The following is a 17,476-nucleotide window of genomic DNA, read 5'->3' on the forward strand; positions in this document are numbered from 1 at the left end:
TCTTTCTTCCTTTTTTCATTCATTCATTCTTTTTTTTTCTCTTTCTTTCTTTCAAAGCCAGTGCGCTCAATGAGAAACTTTCACTTGGGGGCCTCTGCCTGTCCAGCCTGTGTGTTCTCCTGACCAGCTGGTTCCTCAGATTGCTGGCGGTTGACCATTCCCACAAACACTGATCTCCATGTTTTCATTGCTGGTGAGGTGGCCATGATAGCGCTGAATGAATTTCTAAAACGTTCAAATGGCCCCTTTCCCCTTGCAGTTGATGGACTCTGGGCAGTTGATGTAGCTTAGGCACATGGAAGGATTTTAGACCACAGCTGCCAGAGATTTTATGCAATACAGAAAAATCTTGGGGTGCTCAGTTGTTTTCTCCAGGTATTATATAATTTCTACACTTAGGCAGAAACTGCTGGGTTGCTTGTCTTCCTTATATTTGGGCCACAGTGCATATTTAACAAAGTAAATCCTGGTGGCATTTCTAACTATGGAAACTATGTACGTTTGTCCAGGGGGAACTAAGGTTGCTATTAATTTGCTGATTTACAGGGTGACTGAATGCAAAAAATGGAAAGAAACAGTTACAAACAGCTTGGGAGAATGTCCTTTATCCTTTCCAGAATATTGCTGATTTTTATTATCATTAACATCTGAGCATTTCGGTGTGAGCATATATTTTAACAAACAGCTTAAATGAAATACATTTTCAAAACTCTCACTTGTAAGTATTGACTAGGTAAATTCTATTCATTGTGGTAGTGGCCAGAAAGCAACCTGGTTATGATCAAGTTGTCCGAATTTCACTGATTTAAAAACACAAATCGAGCCAGGGAAACTTTTCCTCCTGGTTCAGACTCCATCACCCATCACTGGGCCTGCCTGGCTAATTCTTCCAGGTACGGAACCTCAGGAAGGAATCCTGCTTATAGAGTATAACAGGTCCAATTCCATATAGGTTATTTTTCATCTTTACAACCAGATTTATTTCTTGGATAGTTTTTATTACCTTAAATGATTGTCAACTAATCATCAGAGCACAATCCTAAAATTAATCTCATTTTTCTGATAAAAATCCAATGATACATTTACTTTTCCAAATTATATTCTTTTTTGAAGTCTAGATTTAGTTTTTTTTTAAAGCCTTAAAATGTATTCAATTTCAAATAATAGGCAAAGCTAACATTTCATGTGATTGTTTTGTTTTTGATAGATGGCCTTAAAGTAAAAAGGACTTTTTATAGTGAGTTTGCTCTTATATGGACTCACTTATTATTGTGGACATAAACCCATAAAATATAGCTTTTCACTTGATCATCTGCCCTTATATTGTGTTATGAATTGGAAGTGGATACCCCTGTTATTTATTTCAACAAATATTTCCCCTGTGTGGGGAACTGTGCTGTTTTGGGGAAAGGCTCCTGTGACTGGGACCAAGACCCGCCCTGGAGTGGGATACCGGAGGGTGCAGCCGGCTTTGGTGCTCACTCAGCCAGCACACACAGAGCATAGTCTTGGTTGTGTGCTGTGCTGAGCTCTGGAGACGTAGTAGGGACAAGCCAGGTGTGGTCTCTGCTTGGTGCGGGCGTGCTGAGCCTCAGGTCCTAGTGGTTGGAGGTAGCCACCCTCACCCACAGGAAGAGGGGCATCAAAAGAAGGCTTGCCCAAGAAGGATCATTTCAGCTGATTTCTGAAGGGTTATTGTCAAGCTAAGCAGCTCAGGGGTAAGGGGTCCGGTGGGGTGAGGATTTACAGCAGCGGGAGGAGCTGTACCAGGGAGGCAGGGTGGGACCCTAGGTCCATCCCAGAAAGGTGAGAAGCACAGTATTCCCAATGTAGAGAGTGAGGAGAGCCGGGTGACACCAGCCTGGAACCAGTTCAAGTCCCTAAGAAGCACTGTTCAGCTCAGTTCCTAACCAGCGTCTCCCTCAGCTACTTACAGCATGCCTGCCTGAGCAAACCAACGGACAAGCCAAAGGGGAGGCTCAGGCTAGCCCAGGCCACGCTCAGCACCGCAAGGTGTTTGCTGTTAGGCCTCAAAACTAGTTAGTTAGTTCTGTAATCATGTACCGAAGTGAAACCAGTGCTAACGAAATACCAGCCTCTGATTTCTGGCTCAGAACTCCATTGTCTTCAGGCATTTTAAGGGGGTCTAAATCCCAGTGATAGGTTGGGCCCCTCTCTGAGTCTTTTAGCAAACCAGGTGTTTTGAGATTGCTCAAGCTATTATGATGAGGAGGTTGGAACGCCTCCAGATGTGGCACATCTCCTTTCAGGAAGCAGAAAAAGCAATGGACAAAATTGGTTATCAGTGTGTGAAAGTGAGTTTGTGGGAGCATGCACATACACACACACACACACACACACACACACACACACTCCCAAACCTCAGAGCAGTAGAATCATCTTCGAAGTCTTCCCAGGGTTGAGCAATAGGATCACTATCAGTGCTGAGGTTAGTAATTATTTGCATTGGACCAGTTGTTAGAAATGAAAGTTTGGGTTTATTTACAGAGGAAGATAACGATTCTGGGAAAAATCAGTGCGACTTAACATTTTTCAAATGAAAACAGCACACCCAGATCGCAACATCATCTGTAGACATCGTCTTATTTTATTCTCCTCTCGTCCCCAAAGAAAAAATAAATAAAGCACATTCCCTGGATCTTTTGGATTACACGCTAGGTATAATTAATACGTCTGTTGAGCTTCCTGTGTGGGTGGCAGTTCAGAAAAAAATATTGCTTTCAGCACTTTGAACACTGTCAGTTTGATTCAGCTCTCGCACGTCAGCAGCCTTTGCTCCGTGGATGTGATTTGGGTTTTAGTACAACCGTTTTCAGCAGTACTGGCCGTGCCGGGGAGTGACAGTCTTCACAGGTGTCTCTCTTAATTTCTCCAAGCCACACAGGTTGGTGAGATCTGCGGTGTGTAAATGTCTGCGGTATAGAATGCTCTGTCCCACAAACGAGAGCTCTCCAAAGTAGATATATGCACATTCTCTTGTAAAGTTTGTGCTTTCACTTGTTTTCTTTGATCCAAACCAGAGCCCCCTTCACACCGTAGGTTGGGATTTACCAGTGCATTCATTATATTTACCTTTTCTTGATATTTAGCTGAGTGGAGGTCATTGATTCTCTGGAAGCCTGAGCTACAAGATACTACGGCTGTCAGGAACTGGAGAAAAAGTGGCGATAAACTATTAAATAGAGTAAAAATACAGTTCACCTGACAGGTTAAAAAATAATCTGAGAGTAAATGGAGAGGGCACACACTGGACTCGTCAGACCCACTTACATCCCAAAGCTGGCTTCCTATGTGTTATCCGTTTGCCCTTACATGAATCACTCAGCTGGGCTCAGTTTTGGTTTATCCCACCGCAAATGCATAGAGTACATGTTATACAGGTGATGACGCCTAGCGATAACATACATAAATCATTTGACCTGTGCCCGTGTGTTTAGCAACTAGGCACTTAACACATGACAGTTATTGTTATATGGTTGGCTTTCTACTTCCACGGAATGTGCAGACTCAGCCAAAGATGGGGGGCATTTGGGGAAGAAGTCTTATGTGTAATGAACAAGTACAGACATTTTTTCGGCACTGGGGATGGGACCCAGGGCCCTTGCACTGAGCTACGCCTCCCGCCATTTCTTAATTTTTATTTTGAGACAGGGTTGTGTTAAATCACTGAGTTGCCCACAGTGAACTTGGGACCCTCCTGCCTTAGCATACCAAAGTGCTGAGGTTACAGGCGTGAGCCTGCGAGCCTGGTTTACGGACTATTTTCGTATTGTTATTCCCTGCACAATATTGTATGACACCTACTTACACAGTATTTACCTTGTGCTCGGCATTATAATCATCTAGAAGTGATTTAAAGTATGCAGGAGGATACTTTCAATGCATAGTTTCTATACAAATATTACAGCATTTTATATAAGGGAATTGATTGCCTGTGGGTTTGGGGGTGTCAGGGCCCCTGTGATGAATCCACTGGCAATGCTGAGGGATGACTACACTCACTGATCATGACAATGTATATTGCACACATCTCCAATATTTTCACCACCAGAGCTGTCACCTTCAGAGAGTGGATTAATATAAACCTGGTAGCGAAATATTGCCTCAGCCCCAGGCTGGAATTAAAATTAAACAGGAATTGGAGCTGGAGATCTGCTGAAATAAAGGGAAGCAAAATATTAGAGCAATAGATGAAACTTGCAGAAGATGTGTTGCAGCTGCATTCATGGCTGGTGGTTTTGATGGACAGGAACACCGTGGGATGCCTGGAGCGGCCTCACCAGCCCGTGTGCTCTGGTCTGGGTGTTTCCAAGAAGTGGATTGCAGGCGGTCAGCACGGATGCCCCAGAGAGCTTCCCTCTGGTGGGAATGTGAAAGAATAACCTAGAGGGTTTCCTTTCTCTAGGATCCTGTGATTCTCCAGCAGGGATGCATACTTGCTGTGGCATGGGAGAGGAAGACCTCTGAGCCTCTTAGACTGAGTCTGAATGAACTGCCCTCAAGGACATTTGCTTTGTTTCTTCTCAGTTCTGGCGGATTTGGAAGAAGGCAGCAGCAGGTGAGGTGTAATGACTGTGGCGTGGATTCACACGCTGCGCAGAGGTGACCGGGCCCACGAAGCTCGTCAATTCCAACCTTCCATTCTAACAGCTGAGCTCATGTGACCACTCTGAGGGTCAGGAAGCGTAGAAAGCTTGCCCACATTGCTGCTGTAAAGCTCTAACTTTATGTAAATTCCTCAGCGCAGTTGTCTCGCAGTATCCACAGCGGACAGGATCCAGTATCCCTCTTGGACACCAAAATTTGTCCATGATCTGTCATTTATTTAATAAAACAGTGTAGTACTTGCAAAGGACATAGGTAATCCTTCCATATATATTAAATAACCTCTAGATGACTTATAGTGTGCAGTGCAATGGAAATATGGAAATAGATATTTTTTGGGGGGGGAGTAAAAACAAGAAAAACCTGTGTTCTCACAGACATACAGTGGTACCTCGGTTCACAAACTTACTTTGTTCTATGAGTTTGGAAAAGATGGCCACGTGTGTGTTCATGTGGGAAACTTGGCTGTGGTCTCGTTTGTCACCTGATGTAGAGTTCACAAACAAAAACAAAATTTTGCCAAATGCCTCTGTTTGTAAATCACATTATTTGCAAACAAAAGTGTTCACGAACCAAGGTACAACTGTATTTCTTTTAAAAAAAATTAATATGCGTTGGGTTGAACCCATGGATGTGGAACCTACTGATGCAGAGGGCTGATTGTATATTGAGTAAAATCACAAAAGCTTGCCGTCTTTCCAGGGATAAGTCAGATTCCCGGGCCCAGGGTCGGGCTGTGGCCTTGGCAGGCTCACCATGATAATTGTTTCCCTAGAGGCAGTTAGCTGGCATTCCCCAGAGACACACAACCACAGGGCACATGACTTTGGATGATGAATGACGGTTTATTGGACTTCCCAACTACCACACTGCTGTATATGGCCTTTTAGGTATCCAAGACACATTTCTTTTGGGTTTGTCGTAAAGCACATTTTGTGCGAAAGTATTTTATATAGGAAATGCATACCATCAAGAATTTTACGTGTTACTGGGTTCAATGTAATCTTGTTTATTTTGACTTCATCACAGTATTTATTGTGAGTTCTGTTACCCAGCCTAAGGGTTGATGCACCACAACCTGTGAACAAAATCTGGATAGCCACCCCTTTTTGCAAATAAAATTATTAGCTCTTTCTCCTGGTTATGTGTCATCTGCAAATTGGGAAAACATTTCTTCTATGCTCCCAAATGTGTTGTTTATAAAAGTACTGGGCAAAACAGGGCTAAAGAAAAAATATCAACCGTTGTAGACATAGCCAACACTGCAGCAGAAAGCACCAGCAGCCGCAGGTATCATGCTTTCACTGTGCCAATGGGATTGTTTTCTTGAGAAAGTTGAACATAATTAAAGCTATCAATGACATTTCAAATAAAAATTACCTGTGCTGGAAAGGTAGGCTTCGAAGCATTTGGCTGTCAGTTACAGTGAGAGACTGAACCTAGAGCAAGCACAGCAGCAGGTAGAAGGAAGCCGGGGCCAGGCGAGGTGGCATCAGCCAGAGGCCTTTCACGACCGTGCTGTGGCACCAAGGGGGAATAAGCCTGAGCCAGCGGCTGATCTGAAGGGTTGGACGGACATGTCAAGGGCCTCTTACTGTTCCTCTGTGGAATTCCTTAACCTTTCCCTCTCTCCTGAAGGCCTCAAGCGCAGGAGAGCTAGCTTAACATAAGGACACCAACAGATTCCCGAGATCAAAGGCATGTCCACAACTTGGATCAGTAGAAAGAAGTGGAAATTCCTCTACCTCTCCTTTCTGGACTGTCTTTGCTCGAAGTTTCAGTAGTTGCTTTGCATTATATGAGATTACCAAAATTATAAAGCTGAGACTGCAGTGAATGAGTGAATATTTTCCCCTTAATGGATTGTACTATGTATCCTTCAGGTTAGTTACAAAGGGAGAAAAGAACAGTCAGGGAAGTGCGTAATAACTGAGATTATTTATCGAAAGTTGTTGAAAGCATTTTTAGAGTTGAATCTGCTAAGCGACGGAGTCTGAATTCAGACACAAGAACAGTGCTTCCCCAGTTTTTCCCACAAAGATGTTTTGAGGTGTTAAGTAACAGTCAGTGGTGCTTGGGTTCCCTGCAGAAGCCCGGACTCGCTGCCCAGGCTATGGTCCCCATGTGACCTTTGATCTGACTGAAAGCTGCCCCGAGGACACTGCGTGCATCCAAGCAAAAGAGGACCCTGAAAGTTCTTGTGAGTCACCAGTGTATAAACTTGAGTTGCCGGCTTTGGTCTTCAAACAGAGGAGCTCATGGCAAAAGATGACTTGCCTGAGTTCGTAGGTTTCACAAGCCTGAACCATTTCTCGTACAGAGCGTTGGGGGAGACAGGCCATGTGGAATGTGAGGAGAGGTAATGTCTGATTTGAAATAGCTTCACCTCTGAACAGTCACACCTGATGAGGTAGGTGACTTTGGGCCTTGAGGAGAAGCTGCCTGTATGCAGGAAGACATGCAGGACGCAAAGGCCAATCTGAGTGCCCCACCCACACCGGGTCTGTTTCCTAATCTGGAAAAAGTGACTCATAACCCTGACCTGCTTTGTGGGGATGTCAGAAAGATCAAGTGAGATAATGAATATAGCACCATCTGAGGGACTTTGAATTATAGGCAAATTAAATCATATTGTTTCTTTCCTTTAGGAAGGGAATTAAATGAATATATGAATGGTTTTCATTTTTTTTTTTTTTTTTTTTTGGTTTTTCTCCGGTACAGGGAACCGAACTCACGACCTTGCACTTGCCAGGCAGGCGCTTTGCCGCTGAGCTAAATCCCCAGCCCCAGTTTTCATTTTTCTTGAATGGTTCAAATTGGGGCTTGAGATCCCCCCACCATAAAAATATCAGTTTTATAAACATCTCTGATACCTAAAAATTTCAAGGTGCTTGGGTTTTTAGAGATTGACAAATTCTATTTCGTCCAAAATACCCAAAAGATCTTTCATCTTTCGGCACACCTAGTCACAGTGACACACCTCCGGGACGCTTGTGCAACAACCAGGCATCTCAAGGCACACAGGTCAGCTTTCAAGTAGAATAGTTGACTTCCTGTACTTCGTGCTTAGGGTCTGTACTTTGTCCCCAGCCGTACAGTGCTTAGTGGTAAGTTCATGCCCTACAAAAATCAGGCCATGAAAAATCCAGTGGTCGCTCAGCAGATGTGTGTCCACTACTATATAATGTTACATGCACTCTGTTAGGGCCTTTCTCTCACTGAAGGTCTGAGGTAGAGACAGGCATTCTGTATGTAGTGACTTGTGGGGTGAATGTTATAAAGAGAAGTACACGGCTCAGGGTATATCCAGAAAGTACTCTGTATTACTTCCATGTCCCATATAGTGTTATTGCACTCATCAGTCATAAAGCACGATTTAATTTCTATCTTCTCATAGCACCGAGATTCTTACAAGAAAGAGCAAGAATTTGGTGCTGTTCAGGAAAAGGGAGTAACCAGACACCATTTAGCTCCTTCGTAATTGTTGCTCATCATTTGTCTTCTTAAAAAAATCGGCTGAAACTGGGTGCTATTTTATTTTAGTCATCTCCAGCCATCACTGACTGTGTTGAAACAAAGCCAGAGCGAACATTGATACCAGGTGCCTGTCCTAGCAGAATCCAATATCACACCTGCAGATAGAGTATAAGATTACATCACGTATCGTGCCTGAGCACCACAAATGACTCTATACTTCATCTCAAATAACATTATAATTTACACTTGGAGACTTCAGACTCTGTAGCCTTGGCCAAATGAAAGTTTTTGCAGCCAAACACATCAAATGCAATATATTTCACTGTGCCAATGGGATTGTTTTCTTGAGAAAGTTGAACATAATTAAATCTATCAATGACATTTCAAATAAAAATTACCTGTGCTGGAAAGGTAGGCTTCGAAGCATTTGGCTGTCAGTTACAAAGATGCCATGGAGTTTTGTGCTGGAAACCAAAGAAAAATGAAAGGACTTCAGTGTGCTATGTGAATTAAATAAGAGTCACAGATGAAAGCAGCAACAATGAGGTCTTTTGTTTTACAAAAATGTCGTAGCTACAAAGGTATAAATTTAAAGTTGGAGGATCACTTCAGGCGAATACGAAAACCCTTCCCAAATCAAACATTTTCCCAACCCAGGACACAAACTACAGTAATCTTCTCTGAACTTTTGGAAATATTGTGTGGATATTTCAACACCTACTCACCCCATACATTCTAATTTTCACCTTTGCACTTTGGTGCTTGACAGGCTTCTCTTAGAAGGCGGTCAGCGTCACCTGCTCACACTTTGATCCATGGATTGGAAAGCAGCTGCGCTTTGTTCAGAAAACCATTGCAAATGTTTACGTGAATAGAGGAAGGGAAGAATGTCCTCATTCCCTTTCTTCCACGCTAACTTCTTCAAAGGCTTGGAGGAGCTTTCCGTCTGGCTATTGGGTTTCTTTGACTTTCAGATCCGTTGTATGGTTCTCATATTCTCTAGGGAACTGCCCTGGCATTGTGAGTCTTTCAGACAAGTTTATTTTCTGTTTAAAACTGGCAGCCAATAGTGTCTGTGGTCTTGGGTCTGATTGGATGGATGCCAGAGAAATCTTCATCACCCTAACAAAAAGAACTCCCTCTTAACTCTGCCTTAACATTCTAGTATTTCCATGAGGTCTAGAATCTCATAGTCTCAAAATTCTTATGCACTGTTACACGGCTCCTGAGGATGGAGGACATAGGAAGACAGATGTTCTTTGAAATCTATAGATTTTGTCTGGAGGGCCTCATAACAATTCGAAGGGTCCTGGATTCTTTGGAGGGAGTTTGCACTGGTAGGACGTTGAAAACAGCTACAGGAGAATTGTAAAGGCACCAAATGGAATCTTGGTTTATACCACTCTTCTGTGTTCTCTGACCACAAGCTTCTGGGGAAATTGTTTTATTATATGACTACGTATAAGTTGGGTAATAGGGAGGAATGTATGTCATGTGCTGTGTACAGAATGATACCCTCCTCCTCAGCAGCACCTGCAGATCAGTTTTTAGTTGAACAGTGATTTTCTATAAGAATACTTTCATTGATCCCACCTCAGAGAACGATATATAGTGGGAAGCTTTTCTGGGATAACAACAATTCCCATGTCTCCATGGTTTCCAGGGGTGCTTATTTTTTGACTTTTCATGTTGGTGACTGTCGTTGGTGATGGCTGCTGCGACTTCACTTGGACTTCTTGGGTCTGTTCTGAGTATCGTCGCATCCTTTCACCTAGACTGAAGGAGCAGTACCTACTTGGAACAAGGCATCCTTGTTGAAGAGAAAAGGAAGGACATCTAGGGGAAATATACAATCCTTTTGCACAAAACCACTGTTCTCATTCTGTTAGTTCGAAAAAGCCATGTGGCCAAGCCCTGCAGTGGCAGGTGGAGTTGTAGTCTTCCTACAGGAAGACCTTGAGGGTCACAGAAGGACAGGTAGAATGCATGCCATCTTACAGAAGAGGATGAGTAATTAGGAACAGTGACACAATCTGTCACAGCACGTTGTGTTTACATGTCTTCTCACCCACTTTTATAGCTATCCCAAGTAAGTTCAGCTTTAGACACTCAAAAGTGTTGTGTACATCTAACCAAATAGTCTCTGGGTGTTCTTAGATGCTTATTTATTCCTTTTCTTCTAGTCTCTACATGGAGTGCTAATTAATATCTCCCAGTGTGTCATCTTTACCTTTTTTACTCTCAACTTAGCTTAATGAAGGACTAAACTGCACTGAAGGAAATAGGTCTTCCTATCCTGCATTTAAAAGATTTTTCTCTCGAGTTTAGATTTTACTTAGCTATTGAGTTTATGATCACGATATGTTTGTATTTTCTTCAACGTAAGCTTCACACAGTTAAGGAATGAAATGCCAAAATTTTTCTCACAATTATGCACAAGCAGTGACAGTAATTTCCATGTGGCATTACCCCAAAGGATGTCTGAGTGTTCAGCTCCTCTGGTAATCAGTTGTCTAACACTCTAGGCCATTAGGTCATTAAAGAGTTCTTGGCACTCTACTTAAAGGCTTTTGGGTGTTAATCCTATTTTCCTGGTCATATTCCAACCAGGGTAATGACTTTCTGACTTCTTAAATTACTCCTGCGATTTTTGGTCAAACAGGATGTGCTTGCTTTCTGCCCCATGTGGTTTCACTAAGTGGCTTGCTTGTTAGAGATGTGCCTTTTAGGTTGTAAATGAAATGAGGATAATTTAAAAGCATTGCTAAAAACTTCTGAGCTGTAACTGCGTGGTGAACTCGGTCACGAACCTACATGTGGTGCCTCACCTGGTGCACCGGATGGAGACCTCAGCGGCGACCCAGCGCAAGTTCCTTCCTTCTCACAATTTCCCCGGATGTGCTGTCCCTGGGTGAGCTGAGGCTCACAGGACACCCAACGAGCAGACCGTTCCCAGGGCCCCGCTGGCTGCGCTATTAGTGACGTGGTGGCGTGCAGCCCACAGGCAGTCTCCCCTGCGCGATCAGGGAGATTTCACTTAGTCTCTCGGAGGACCGCTTCAGTAAGGGATTATGAAAAAATGGTTAATAGACACTGCTCAACAGACACTGCTTAAAAAATCTTTTTTATTTTTACTTTTTCATTAATAGGATATGATGTGACTTATACAAAAATATAAACAAATAATTGCTGAATGATTGGTTAATTGCTATGTATGTTTTGATTTCCCAGGGGTCACATTGGTTTCTAACCAATAAAGTCCATTTAATTAGGTTTTGCCCTGTTGATTCTAGAAAGACTTCTGCCTCCCAAACGGAATGTATCAAGTAATCTCCAGTTCACTGTCTTAGTTGTCCATTTTAGCTCAAAGATGTAAAGAGCTGGAGCCAGGTGTGGTGGTGCATCCCTGTAACCCCAGCACTCAGGAGGCTGAGGCCAGAGGATTGCTGTGAGTTCAAGGCCAGCCTGGGCTACATAGTGAGTTCAAGCCCAGCCAGAACTACATAGCGAATCCCTGTCTTAAAAAAGTAAGATGTAAACAGCTAATAATCAGAGTTATTGATCCTTTTGAGTTTACTATTAAATCATCAGCTTCTTCCCGGTAGAGATAGGTTCTTTTCTTATTTCTAACCTCAGGGCTGAGGGTGGTGACAGACACATCGTAGATAGTCAGTATGGAAAGAAGGAAGCAAGGAAATGAGAAGGGGCGAGAGAGAGAAGGTGGAAGGGAGGGAGAAGGGAAGGAAGGAAAGGAAGAAAGGACAAAGAAAACAAGGGAGGAGGATGTGTGCTACCATCTCAACGTAGACACAATTCACCCCTCACACAGCAAGCCGGTGTTTGCTTCTTCTTGAAGATCTTGGGGTGTGGTTATTTGTAAGTGTGTGCATTCTGTGCTTAGTTGCGATTAGCTGTATCTATTAAACACACTTACTAGTTTTATTCATTAGCTGCTGTAGTCCAAACATTGCCTTCTCTACCTGTGTGTCTCTCCCTTCCAGTTGGAGATCAGCTGTTCACTTCAGTGAGAGTACTGGTGGAGCTTTGTACAGCTTTAGAAGGCAACTGAAGTCCATTGCTATGAAATAAGAATAACATAACAGAGAATAGTACTGTGAAAACAGTACTCTCAAAAAAGACTACAGGTCTTCAAACAAGTCGTTGCTTCTGATAGAAGCCCTCAACATTCAATTGATTACTCCATGCAGCAAATTAAATCAGTTCTTAAGCAACCACTATATTATTACCATTTATTACCCATCTATTTTGAAGTAGAAAATAAGGTCCAAAAAACAAAGAAAGAAAAGAAAATAGGGTCAAAGGTCAAATATGCTGTTCTTGCTGAGGTTTTATTGTTTTTAAAGCTGAAGAGAATACTTAAAATTTTCTTTAGTAGAATAGTTTTTTTTTTTCTTTCTGGTACCCGGAGTCGAACTCACAACCTGGCACTTGCCAGGCAGATGCTCTGCCGCTGAGCTAAATCCCTAGCCCCTCTTTAGTAGAATAGTAAAGTGTAGCGGTGGGAATGTAGTTCACTGGTAGAGTCCTTACCTAGCATGTGCAATGTCCTGGGTTCAATCCCAGGAAAAGAATTCATGGCTCAACACATGCATGAATTAATCAACAAGGTACAGTCAATCATTGTACCTTACAAGGATATACATATATTGAATATCAATAAAATAAATTAAAATTTGCAAATGAAAACATGTAAACATTTTCATAGTCATTTTTGCTAGAGGGGTCCAGGTGGGCAGTGGACAAAGAGGCTGACAGCTCCTTTCCCTGCATGCACATCAGCAGGTGCTCCAGCTGTGTCTTGAGGAAAATCATGGCCTCCCTACACCTCTGGAGCCCTCTGCTGGGGATCTCACTTCCCCCATGGAAGGGGCTGGCCTGCCTTTCATGTATGAATCCTTGCTGGGCGCCTCCTGAAAAGAGAAAGTATAATCATGGCCTAAACAGAAGACATAGGCTTGAGACGCCCTTTTCCCATGAGACCAGTGCCTTCTCAGTGTGACCAAGAACATGGCTTGTCTGGTGCAGATGCTTCTCGGGGAAGAAAACGCCAAATGGCTGACAGGGACATACATATTTAAAGCTTCGTGTGGAAAGATGATTAGCATGGATGAGAGCATGACGTATATTTGAGTTCTCTTAAGGAAACGTTTCTAAGCCCTCTAAACCTCTCCTTCCCAGACTATTACCAGGCTGACAAAATGGAGGCTGCCATTTTTCAAATATTTGATTCTTCCCTATCTAAATGCTTCTCCTGATTTTCCTCTTCTGCTGGGGTGGAATGGTGGGAGGTGGAATCCATCTTTAGCCAAGGAAGAATAGCCTGGTAGAGTGAGACCGTGCCGAGGAGTAAGGGTGAGATCGTTTGGGTTCTATGCAGTCTGCAGTAATCCCTGAGGAGAGGATGGATAAAAAAGGAAACTAAGGTGGGGCGATGGTATTAAGGACCCGGATTCGTACAACCTGGCACTATCAGTTTCCATTTCTGCATTCTGGGTTTCCACCATATTATTTAAGCCATTTTGTTTTGGAGATCTTTGTTACAGCAGCCTAACTTGGTAGCAGTGGGCTTATATATTATTAAGCTTAATCACGAGACATTTAAAACAACTACAAGTCATTGTATGAGAAATTGCCAACCCACTTTCATTGTATTAGAAAAAAGGCTCTTTGTTAACCTAAAACTCATAATTTTACTCCTTTCTTCCCTAATTTCCCTTTTCTCTGGGGTTGATCTTATTGCCCTTTACCTGGTCTCCCCTTACTATGTCTGTCTATGCATAAACATAGTTGCTTCTCTTCATTTTCTATTATGCATCTTGGAACATTTGATAAGATTTTGGATAATGGAAGCAGAAATTTACATAATGAATAATATAAAGCTTGCCACTAGACATGATGCTTCTCAAGCCCAGTCTGAGGGCTCTCAATCTTCCTCTCTGTTACAGAAACCCCCTCACTTCATCCCCCACCCTGGAGCACCCCAAGACATAATCGGAGTGGGAAGAGTTGGGATTCAGAGAGGTTGAGATCACTGTCCAGGCGAAAGCTACAGTAAAGATTCCACTTGAACACTTGGCTTCTCTTCCTAGGAGGAGCAGCAAAGATAATGGTCCAGGGAGCAAGGCTACGCCACTGTGTACATAGTAATAAGAGCAGGGCCAGCTCCTCAACTCTCGTGGATTTAATTTTTCCCATCTAACAGATGAGTACAGGCACTTGAGAGTTGAAAGCACTTATCCTAAGTCACACGGACGGTAAGTTTCAGAATCAGGATTCATATCTAACCTGTATAGGAAGGGCTTGCTAACGCCTGCCACATGACCTGTATCAGGCCGACTGCTCAAAAAATCTAGAGAGCCGGTGAAAACTGAGCTAGATTCCTAATCCTTCCTCGGGTTGAAACTTCACATGATTTTGGGATGAGTCTTAAGTTTTTGAATTTTATTTTTGATCATGTACACCGGTGATTACAATACATTTCTGGGCTCACCCGTGTCTCTAGCCTTTTCCCTTTGCCCACTCTCCCTGCAGCTCCACCATACAAGATGAATGAGTCAAAATGAGAGCACTGTGTCTCAGAACAAAATTCAATATTAGCCGAAGCAAAACTTTGGAGCTAAGTCGCACGAATCCATTACTATTTCTGATGTATGCTCCGTCAAAATTGAGGGCTGAGTTTTCACTCATCCATTACTACTTATGCAGTGAGGCTTTGCGGCCAGTCCTTGTGGGGAATGCCACAGAAGCAAACAACACATGTAAAACAATTCAAGAATAATAAAACATGAGTTGAAAATAAACCCTGCGTTACAGCAGCAGAGGGGGGACAGGAAAAGAGGAGAGTGAGAAATGCCGGGAACAAAAGACTCAGGGCATCATCACGACAGAGAGAGTGCCTGGATCATGTCTGGAAGCGTGAGCCGGGCTCAGAAAGGTGGATGGGGGTGGAAATCCTACGTAGAAGGAGTGAAAACGATGCATACTTTGTTGTAAAGCAATGAGATGGTGGAGATACCATCTGTACTGAACTGTTCAAAGTATAAGCGGAAAGATAAACAGAAACTCTAGCGATAACTCATGTGTATCATTCCGAAACTGTGCGTGTGAGGGAGGGTGGAATCAAATGCCATCTGTTGGAGGCGAGAGGGAAACTGAGGCTGAGAGGTGGTGAGCAACAGTGCAAAGGATGACAAGGAGGACTGACACGCTGAGACCCTGGAGGGCTTTGTTGTCACCTGCTGGGATATTTGTTTGGACTGAAGGTTCAAAGGCCCAGTAGAGGGAAGCTCTCTGGCCTAGCGAGATAGCACAGCAGGGTACATGACCCAGGGCCAGGCTGTGTGCCACGAAGCGATGAGCAGTGGCCCTGGTGGCTTTTCTGAACTTTGGACCCAGTGATATTTTCTTCCTTGCCCCGTAGACTGGGTTGGTTTTGGAAGTGAGACATTTATTTCATTTTCCCTTGAAAACAAACTTTACATCATTGATGTACTGCTAAAAAATGCTGTGCTGAATTCCTGCCTCTAAGCCAGTTCCTCTGACTCAGATGGGGTGCATTTCAAGATTCTCTCAACATAATTTCACATAAAAAAGAAACATCTTACCCTGGGCCAACTCTTAAGAAAACCAACTGCCTCGTCTCACTAATATGTAGATGGACTGATTCATAGTTGCGCATCTTCAAAGACCTGGATAATCATATTTGTTTGCAAATTCCTTACTAACATGGAGATAAAAGTTATCATAAATTTGAACTATTATATTATGAGCTACATTTCTTGGTCTTTAAAATTTATTCCCAGAATATTCGATAGCATGAGTCTAAGGGCTGTATGGCACTCTCCCAATTGGACAGAGTTTGAGATTTTTTTTTGGTCTCCGTTTTCTTTAAACGAGATGATAAACACTTAATAAGAAGATGGAACTTATGGAAAGTAGCCAGAAGAGAATAGCATTCTACCAAAAGGAATTCCACTTCAGATGCTGTGCTGGAAAGAAATCCTCCGACTTGGGCTCCTTTTCCCTTTTGATGATGGTTTTAAAAACTGTGAAAACAGAGAAAGCCAAGTGTGTGGTCTTCAGCAATTTCGTAATAGTCTTCAGGAGACCGAGGGGGTGGTGGTTTGCTGGAACAAATGATTAGCTTTTTCTTTATGATGACAGAAAACAGTTGCAATTCAAAAATGCCAAAGGTTCTGCAGCCCTCCCTTTTGGCAAATTGTTAGGTAATCGCTCCTTCCAGGTGGTGCTTTCAATAAAGACCTTGGAAAGTCACGTTCCCCAGAGACAGCCTCCGGCGGAGCCATTGTCAACTGGGAGAAACCTGTAGAATCGGTGGGGGTGGGTCTAGAAGAAAGGCTCTGAATTTTTCTTCAAGGGAATCTATTTCTCTTTTCCCAGTGCATTCCAATGCCTCTGCACTGCTCCATAGCATCTAGTTTTCTCCTAAGTTTCTCAAGCAAAATTGAAGGAACCCTTGTTACATTCCATTATTAATATTAACATCGTTACTTACTCTAAGTTACCCTAGGAAACATGTCTCTATCTACATAAAAATCAGTGTTATTACATAGGTTCTAATTCACTAATAACATTGCTTAGAATATACCAACTGTTTTGATTTTTTAAAAAAGCCTTTGCCAAGACTGGTTATACTCGTGTGATTTTGGGTGAAATTTGACCAGCCTGGTTTGGAATTGGAATTCTGGACTAGTTCCACTCTTTCAAGGTGCTGTGTTACTTCCTTCATTTGTAATTTTGGATGGAAAACATAGCAGGTATGTGGGGAAAGCCTGTCACTCTGGGAGGCATAGCGAGGAAAATCCCAAATTTGAGCTTAGTGTAAGAAACTTAGCAATACCCTCTCTCAAAAAAGAAAAAAAAGAAAGGATGGAAGGAAGGAAGAAAGAGAGAAAGAAAGAAAGAGGAAGAAAGAAAAAGAAAGAAAGAGGAAGAAAGAAAGAAAGAAAAAAGAAAGAAAGAAGTGAGTGATATAGTTCAGTAAGAAGACCCTGGGATCAGAACAACAAAACAAATGAATAACAACAACAAAAAACTATGTCTTTTGAGACCATTTAGTTCAAAGTTCTTTTTTCAGCACAGTGCTGGGCTTGGTTCAACTGAAGGTATAAAAGATGATCTATACCCTTGAGTGCTCACAGTCTGGAGAGGTGGATGTTGCAAGGTTATGCCATTATATGATGCAAACCAAAGATAGAGTTACCCACAAGGTACCCTAGAAAATCATGACATTTGAAGGGATATGTTTGACTGCATTAGGGCACTCCTGTGGTCAGTGGACCTGCTCTGAACCTTCCTGATTGGCATGGCCCTGAAGGTGTTGGGTCCTACA

At 42.7% G+C, this 17,476-nt stretch overlaps 1 long non-coding RNA gene across 1 annotated transcript; it reads right to left on the reverse strand.

Annotated features, from left to right (window-relative positions):
* Positions 1–2,595: 2,595 nt before the first annotated feature.
* LOC102015542 lies at positions 2,596–9,233 on the reverse strand. The gene is made up of 3 exons (XR_001231429.1): positions 8,829–9,233; positions 8,502–8,567; positions 2,596–3,171 (listed from the first exon to the last, which is right to left on the reverse strand). It is a non-coding gene; the product is annotated as an uncharacterized LOC102015542 (long non-coding RNA).
* Positions 9,234–17,476: the final 8,243 nt, after the last annotated feature.

Source organism: Chinchilla lanigera, unplaced genomic scaffold (genome assembly GCF_000276665.1).
Source record: "Chinchilla lanigera isolate Chin_1 unplaced genomic scaffold, ChiLan1.0 scaffold00096, whole genome shotgun sequence".
NCBI lineage: Eukaryota > Metazoa > Chordata > Mammalia > Rodentia > Chinchillidae > Chinchilla > Chinchilla lanigera.